Raw genomic sequence first — 9,708 nt, forward strand, 5'->3', positions numbered from 1 at the left:
TATTTCGTTAAATGAATGGAAAATATCATGTTTTCTATTTAGGATATTTTAAAATGTAATTTATTTCTGTGATCAAAGATTGTCATCATCATTACTCTAGTTTTCAGTGTCCCTTCATAAATCCTTTTAATGCTGCTTAATTATTATCAGTTATTATTTGTGATCAATTATTAATAATGGTCTTTATTATTGATATAATGGTTCTCAGTTAAAGAACAGCATTTATTTGAAATATAAGTACTTCGTAATAAGTATAAACATCTTTACAGTCATTTAAATCAATTTAATGCAAACTTGAAGAAAAATATATAGTTATATTTTTTAATCTTACCCAAGACTGAATGGCATCACATTTTCCACAAAAGTATGTAGCAGCACCACAGTTTTCAACATTGATAATAATAATAAATGTTTGTTGAGCAGTAAATCAGTATATTATTATGATTTCTGAAGATCATGTGACACTGAAGACTGGAGTAATGATGTTGAAAATACAGCTGCAGATAACAGAAATAAATTATTTTACTATATATTTGCATAAAAGACAGCTATTTTAAATTGTAACATTACATATTTCACAGTACTCTTTGCTGTATTTTTCATTATCAAAATAATTTGTATACTCTTTTCCACAATTGGAGCTCTATTCCTTAAAATGATAGATGTCAAGCTCCAGCAAAAGTACAAATACTGTATATGATGACCAGCGTACCCTTTTTTTGTTAGTAAACATTGTGACGTTTTTCTGTGGGCGGAGCTTAGGTGGCGGCAAAAAGATTCCCCTGACCGCTTCAGTAATGCTAGCTATGAAGTTTGTTAGCTACTTTTTTTTTTTTAACAATAACTGTCGAAATTCCGATTTAACCTGCATATGTACGGTCACTCACTGTCTGGGACTGCGATTGTTATTTGAAAAGGTTAACTTTAATGGACGAAACCAGATTGTCCGACCCACACATGCTTTTACTCAAAGGATGGACGATCTGTCAGGATTACCTCCGGTTGAGTGTCTCACATCTAAACTGTATAGTACAGACAAACTCACCGTGTCTATCTAGTCATGAAGATGTGTATATATTTCAATTTCAGCAGGCAACTATTTTTACAGCTGCATTATTATTCCAGCCACAATTAATCACAACTATTATTATTACAAATGATTAAGCATATAAATCGTCAGTTTGTTGTTTCACACACACACACACACAGACATTATTTCAAACATGAGAATAAAAATGTTTTATCCATCTCTGATAATCCCAGGTTGCTATGGTCACATAGGTTTGTTTACACATTAACATTTACATTTACATTTATGCATTTAGCAGACGCTTTTATCCAAAGCGACTTACATTGCATTCATGTTACAGTTTTATCAGCTCTTGCTTTCCCTGGGAATCGAACCCATGATCTTGGCGTTGCTAGCGCCATGCTCTACTATTTGAGCTACAGGAAAGCTAACATTAAACTCGTGGCCACGAGAAAAATATATCATAAGAAGTCGTGGCCATGAGCAATAGATGTTGTTCCCTCAACATAGCATCTCGAGGCCATGACATAAGGATGTCGTTACCTCGACAAAGCAATCTCGTGGCCACGTCAAAACTAAGTGAACCAAAGACGGGCCCTCCCGGGCACCGTAATATATTTCCATAGTTTCTTTAATATTTATATACTAGACATCCTATTCAAAAATAGTTTGGGCAGTAACTTTAATATTTGATCTGAATTATATCTCTAAAACACGCAAAAACATATATAATAAGAGTGTGTTTGGCACCGTATCACAAATGGAGAATCCATCACTATTTATCCATTACACTGTCATTTCTTTGAAAAACAATCGACACATATGAAAACTAGAGTCTGAATCCTTTAAAATGATATATAATTTGTAAATATAACTTTAGGTTTAGTCCAAGATATTATCGTTAAAATATGTGCAATCGCAAACATCTCACAGGGTCTGGGAGAGTGGCAGTCAAAAATAGTGGTCAAAAACATTTTTCGAAATTATAAATTCAGATATTCATTCTTTGAAATGTGTGAAAAGTACTGGTATTATAAGTTTATTGATTGTACTTGATTGTATGTTTTTTTATATGCCGTAATTTTTGTGGAATTACATCGAATCCAATATGGGTCAATTTGACCCGGACCATACAGGAAGTCACCTGTTTTTGAACAGTACATGAGAGTTAAGCAGTAAACATAAGCCAAAATCTCTGCTTTGTGATGTTCTCAGGTTGCTATCTAAAGAACTAGTAGAAAACACTAGATTTTGGGACCTCATGCAAACTCAGTAACTCATTTCCTGGACCTTGTGTGTGTGTGGTTTAGTTTAGTTGATGTATTAGAGTAACTCAAATAAATTCCTGTTTCATTTATAAAGAAGCATTGTCTTGTGTCATGTATTTTAAAGCCAACCTTTTTGCCCAGATCGTGTTACCTTGCTCATAGTTAACATAAATACTAGTTTTGTATTATTATCGTTGGCCACTGAGTAGAACAACAGAATTGGTAAAATACACTAAATTCTACTAGACACTGGACGAATAGTTGATAAAGTGTAAGATATCAATTTTAAATCAGTTTAATCAAATCAACCCGAATCTTTAAGATGGGATTCCCTTTGAATTTGAGCTGAATTCCTTACAAAAGTAAGGCACTTAATACACATGGCTCATTGAAATGTTGTAGTTTCTGTGGTCCCTCAATCTTTTTTTATGCAGCATCAAAAACTAGAGGGCACAGGGATCTATAAATAGGGAGGAAAACACAGGAGGAACAGGTGAGCACAATGAGAGAAGCACATGGCCGTCAACAAAGCCATGTGCTGACACAAGACAACATAGACACAGGAAACAAACACAAGACTATTCAACTCATTTCTACTATCAACAACTGATGAATTATTTGTTGATAAAGATTCTTTATTGGTTCACTTAAGGACTGATTGTCTCACACTTTCTACTCTAAAGACTGATCTCTCTGTGGCAAGATGCTTCTTTTATTGTGGGATCTATGTAGTGATGGACTTATTGGATTTATTTGCTGTTTCCACAACTCTTGAAGACCCTGTATGCTGGTATAGACTTGTAGATGTTGATGTGTTGCTCACCATATACACTTAATAGACGTGGCTCATTGAAATGTTGTAGTCTCTGTGGTCCCTCAATCTGTTTTATGCAGCATCAAAAAGTTACTGTAGGTGTTACAATATAAACACTCTAGTAACAACAAACTCTGAATGATTAATAAGTAATAGTGCTTAGTCGAATGCGGTAGTTCACTATTAGCTAATCGGAGAACTACTAAGAACTACTGTATACAGGTTCATAATTGATATGAATAATAATTAAATTTCTGCCTGTTGTAGAACTGTTTACAGCTGATTATAACTGCACACTGTTACTGATCTGAACTGTCTTGAGTTGATTAACAACACTATTGTCATTTAGAGTCATTCAGAATCTGAACTGTCTCCATAACTGAGTTTCCATAATTGATTCTGCTATTTACTCATTATATGTGAAGCTGCTTTTACACAGTTTGTATTGTATGAGGTGCTATAGAATTAAGTTGAAAATGCCAGAAAGAAAATCTCCCCTGTAGAAAGTCATTGTGGCCACTAATACATTCACTGGAATAAGAGAAGAAGGAGGAGCGCAAAACACCAAATCTGCCATAAATCAGTCATTTCTGACAGACCCAAACCCTGTAGTGAGATATTTTACCTTCTTATAACATTTGGACCGGTAATTAGGCTAATTTACAGTATAGGTATGGCCATGTCTTTAAATCTTGTTTTATCATATTTTAATCCTGTTTAGGAGCATAACGATGATGTGACATATACTGAGGTTACCACACACTGTGAAATCCAGACCAGAAAGAAGGAGGTGAGTAAAACACTTCCCTGTTCTTCAGTATCAACTGATGCCATCTATCTTCTCTATTCTGTTTTATTCTTACTTGCAGTTCTTCAAAATCTTGAATTAAGCATTTATGCTGTATTAATTGTGGGTTGGAACTTCTGATCAACATTATCAACTTCTTTCCAATCTGCTCAATCAGGTTTATGATGATGATAAAGTGACTTATTCTTCCATCAGAGGAGCATCAGCTGGACCTCAGGATGACTGCAGTCAACTTTATGCTTCTGTGAACAAGAACCATATGTAGAGGAATATAAACCTTATATAATTAACTCCATAATATTTCCATTCAGTGCCATTGTAAATAATGTCTTTTTTCACGTATTATAGGCAGAGTTCACCAATACATTAAAATTCTGTCATCATTTGCTCACCCTCAAGTGGTTCCAGACTCATAAGACTTTGGGTCTGGAACCATAAAACCCATTGCTTAGACTGCCTAGACTTCTAATGGATGAGAGAATATCTTAAAAAAAAAAAAAAAAAAACACTCAGTTGTGTTCTGAAGATGAATGAAAGTTATAAATATTTGGAAAGACATGAGGACGAGGGAAGGATGACAGAACCGTTATTTTTAGGTGAACTGACCTTTTACCAAACAGACCCCTGTGATTATCAGATTTATTTGTAGTATTTTGGTCAGTTTGGGATGTTTATTTCATATTAACTGTGTTTTTCGACAAGCTAGCCTCTTTATCTTAATTCAGGATGATGCATGGATCTGTGTGCTTGCACAGAGTCTAGAAAATGAAGGACAGTTTCACTCTTGGATCACTCTCATTAAATCATCTGTTTTCTTGAGTGTTTACTGCAGACTAATTAACTTGTAGTTTGTGCTAATTAAGAAAAATAGGCAAAGACACTTGATGTAAGTGTTAATGTAAGAAATAATATGATGTTTGAACTGCTTGAGCAGCTACTTTTAATAAAGCTTGTAACATTTTATTTAATTTGTCAAAAATAAATGTATGACGTCATACGTATATTTACAGTGAAAACATTTTGTATGAATGCAAATATATATTGTTTGGCAAACTATGTAGACATCACACAGCAACCTGTGTTTGTGTTCAAACCTTTAGCTCTATTGGGAAAACCACTACTCATACGTGCAAAAACAAAAAAAAAGTACATGCACAGAATCACGTTTTACATCAGGTTCATCATTCCTGATCCCGCAGAGACACTTTACTGCAGAGTCTAGAATCAACTCTAATAAACAAACCTGAATCAACTAATGTAAGCCGTTTAGCTTTGCTGGATCTAACTTGAACTAAACATTTGATACATTGCACCATTGAAACTGACAGTCATTTGTAAATGGTTTGTTGCAACTATAGCATTATGAAAGGAAAACAACTTAAAGAAGAGGAACTGTCATCATAATGTGTGAGGATTCACAGCCATCAGACTAAACTGGCTTCAGAGATGATCAGACTGTTCACTGTGGGTTGAACAAGTGACGGCAAACTAAATGAGTTCTCACACTCTGTAGTAATGTGTTTCAAAACCGCAACAGCTCTCAGATCTGAAAAAAAAAAAACTAGAACTAGCTTGCAACAAAATAAAGACGACAAAAGACTGCCATTAGGAGAAAAAAAAAATAGACATAACATATTGCATATTGCTGATAAGATTGTATGTTTTGAGAGCTGGTGGATGGTTGAGTTATTGAAGTTGATATACTGTGTTAACAGCATGTTTGATTTTAATAGATACACTTATACTGTATCAATTTATGTCAGTGCACTTCTGAAAATAGCAGTGTTGAGTTTCAGTGGTCACTTTATAAATGCTAAATACAGTAGAAACTTATTTTCTTCATCAGTATAGTGTGAGTGAAATGTAGCTGTATAGTGTGAGGAACAAACGGTCAGTTGGTGAGCTCTGAGGAAGTTAACACCCACAGGAGGAGCTGAAGATGTTTAAATGAAGAGATGTAAATGTAGACTGAAAAGAAAGACGGACAGAAACAGAAAATGTCTGATAAGAGTCACATGTGTCTGCTGGAACTGATCCTTCTCTCTGCACTTCTCTCAGGTAAAGACACCTGTTTATGATCTATGAGATGTGTGTGGTGTGAATCTATCCAAACAATTTACTCTGACATAGTGTCCGTAGTTTGAATGTGCACTAATTTATTTTGATGAAATTCATAAAATGATTAAGTTATTTCAGAGTCATGTGGTGTAAATATTGTTTTATTCTTTAATGCATGTTTAGAAATGTGCATATACTGCTGTCACACTCAAAGGTCTCTTACAAATCTCTGTTTATGTTAAAAGTATTATAAAGTGAACTCTGTGGTATTCCAGAAAACAGCTATGTGACATCAGAATCAGAATCAGAATCAGAAGAAGCTTTATTGCCAAGTGTGTTTGCACACACAAGGAATTTGTCTTGGTGTTATGAGCTTCCAGTACAGAAAGTACAAACATAGTGCAGACAACATATAATTAAGGTGATAAAGAACACTAATGAAGAGAATATACAATAATTAAGGATAACAATAGTAATAAAAATAAAAATATACAGAAAAGAGACATGACCATAGACAGAACTGTGAATGTGTATGTGTCCTATGTACAGATGAAGGTTTGATGAGTTATTTACAGATGTACAGTACCGGGGTGTGTTATGTGTTGTTCAGGTGGGATACGGCCTGGGGGAAAAAACTGTTCTTGTGTCTGGCTGTTCTGGTGCTCAGTGATCTGTAGCGCCGGCCAGAGGGCAACAGTACAAAGAGAGAGTGAGCTGGGTGTGAGGGGTCCAGAGTGACTTTCTTAGCCCTTTTCCTCACTCTGGAGGTGTAAAGTTCTTGGAGGCTGGGCAGAGGGGCACCGATAATCCTCTCAGCAGTCCTAACTGTCCGTTGTAGTCTTCTGATGTCTGTTTTGGTAGCTGAACCAAACCAAACAGTTATAGAAGAACATAGGACAGACTCGATGATTGCAGAGTAGAACTGTTTCAGCAGCTCCTGAGGCAGGTTGAACTTCCTTAGCTGGCGGATGCCTGGGTTAGTATAATAAGTAAACAGATAATTCAACTTTTGGCTCCAAAAACTGAAATAACTTTCAGAGTATGTAGCCATAGCAACCCATTCTCTGAAAACAATTGGCTCTGGAGCAGGTTTTGTTCTAGATGACTTTACTTTAGAGGTATTCAGATTGTGTCTCCTGTTGTGTCTCACAATATGGATCTGCAATCAAAAGGATTTTTGCAACTGAACATTTCCTGTCATTTGTAAATTAAGTAAATAAATACATACTAGTACTACTAATACCAGAGGTGGAAAGTAACACATTACATTTACTCGCGTTACTGTAATTGAGTAGCTTTTTTGTGTACTTCTACTTTTTAAATTAATTTTTAAAATCTGTAATTTTACTTTTACTTAAGTATATTTTGTTTGAAGTATTGTACTTTGCTACATTTAAAAATAAAAATAAATAACTCCCTGGAAACTACTGCAGTAAATAATGGGCAGGAGAACAAACTAGCGCTAAAATCACAAGAAAGATGCAGATGGACAGACAGGTGTTAATGGTGCAGACCCAGCTGAAAACCAAACCCTGTCGTTTTCTGCTGAAGTTGAACTCGAAGGAAATGAAGTGAACTCCTGGCCATGTTTATGCTCTATTATTCAGTGTAAGCTGTGTTTGCCTAGGGAGACCAAACTAGCAGCTTATAAAATCTTGACATCACCCCTTCGCAAGCATGTAGAGGTAAATACTTGCATTGTTGCATTGGCGGTTAAAATGAAGCTTTGGCAGTTTAGCAAAAGGTTTTAGGCAAATTAGCCAAAAAAGACAGTGGTGCAGGGTGTGCGATATACACTCACCTTGTAACAGGCCTAGGCCTGTTACTATGTTTTTTTAGAGTAATACTACTACACACCACCAGGGGTGCTAGGGTTCTCTAGCGACTTGTATTTATACCCAGGTGGGTGGTAGAGAAAGGAGAAAGAGATGCAGTATTCTTATCTAGATTGAGGTTTGGACATTGTGGGCTGAGGAGTGGGCTGGCTCTGATTGGTAAACATCCTGATGGACAGTGTGAATGTGGAGATAAGGAAACGGTGATGCATGTATTAGTGCAGTGCAGGAGGTACTCTCCTCAAAGGAAGAAATTGTTCAGGGAACTGGGAGCTACTGGAGAAACTGTTTTTAATTTATGTTCTTTATTGAATTTGGATAGGTGGAACAAATTGAAAAAGCTGATGGAGTATCTGCGAAATATTGGAGTATATAAAAAAATATAGACAAGCAGTATTAAATAAGTTGTAAATAGCGATTAGAGAACAGAGGAGGGCAGCAATACGCCATAGATGCGTCTAGCCTGCCGGAAACTACAAGAAGAAGAAGAGAAAGGAGAATTGTTGGGGAGAGGCAGCATGGCCTGCCGGCTGTGTTACCACTATCTACTCATAGTCCTGATTGGGAAACCTTGGTTTTGAGCTCAATCAAAGTAAGGAGTATGATATTTTCCTTTGTTTATATTGTGTATTTGCTGGTTTGGTTTTTGTATGGGTTTGCACACGTTTTTTTTGTATTGTTTCAGATTTTCTTGTTAATCAGATTCATTGCTAATGTTAAGTTTAAATCTTCTATTTTTAGAAGGACTCTTTATTGCCACTAGCAATCGAACTTTTCATTCATCGTTTGGAGGTCAAAAGGAGGTTGACTATTTATGAACGATTTCCTGACTTTAACTTGTGGATTACTTGGATCTCATGCACAAGGATTATGAAGATGTAACCTTTCTTGGTGAACTACTTGAATATTGAAGCTGTTTGGCAGCTGGGATTGCTCTGTTCAAGATTATCATCTTCATCTCTACTGAACTGTCTTCCTCATCTCCGATGGATGTCAGTTTAGGCTTTCATATACATTTTAGCTCATGCACTCAACTAATGTGATTGTTGCTGTTGGTCATATCAGGCGGCTCAATTTACAAGCATTGTGGGAAGTTACAGCCGAACCTGTTGTCATCTGTATACTTTATTTTCTTTTTCTATATGCTCATTGTTTCTCTCTTTCTCAAACTTTCACTGTTGGTGTATAATATACCCTTTTGTTGGTTACATAAAATATCAATGACCATTTTGGTATCTTACTGTGTCGTTTGAGGTATATCTGATTAATTTATGGCTATGCAGAGTTAAGTTGACGGATCCCTCCCTAAATCAGATTTATAGAGTCTTCTATTTAAAGCGGTTAAGACTGTTATAGAGTGGCGCCCGAACAGGGACCTTCAAACTTATACTTTTGCATCCATTGATTAGTGTTTATTTTCATCCAGTTCAGTATGGCAGACAATAATGCTCTGGATGGGGATGTGTCAGCACCTAGACCGGATTTTTCATCTGAGCCATTCACCACACAGAGAGAACCTCTTAAGGATTTGGTCAACACGTTCAGTGAATTATACATTGACTCTGAGGAAGAGGAAGAAAGGATCCGGGACAACATTCCTGATGAGGACAACATTCCTGTTGACAATCTACCACCACCACCTCCAGACATGGAAGAAGTACCAGGACACAACCCATTTACTTCAGTTACATTGTTAATAGAAAAACTTACAGGAAGAATTACTTCATTGGAATGCCGCTTGGAAGAATGCATCCAGGGGGTGAGTGAATGTGTCTCTCATGCTGAGTTAGAGGCTAAGTGCAAAGCCAACGAAGAGAGAGCAAATTACCGTATAGCACGTGAATGTGACAGAACTAAGAAACAGTTGGAGGTCACTATTCAAGATTTAGGCCAGT

The sequence above is a fragment of the Barbus barbus genome, assembly GCF_936440315.1.
Source record: "Barbus barbus genome assembly, chromosome: 2".
In the NCBI taxonomy this organism is placed as follows: domain Eukaryota; kingdom Metazoa; phylum Chordata; class Actinopteri; order Cypriniformes; family Cyprinidae; genus Barbus; species Barbus barbus.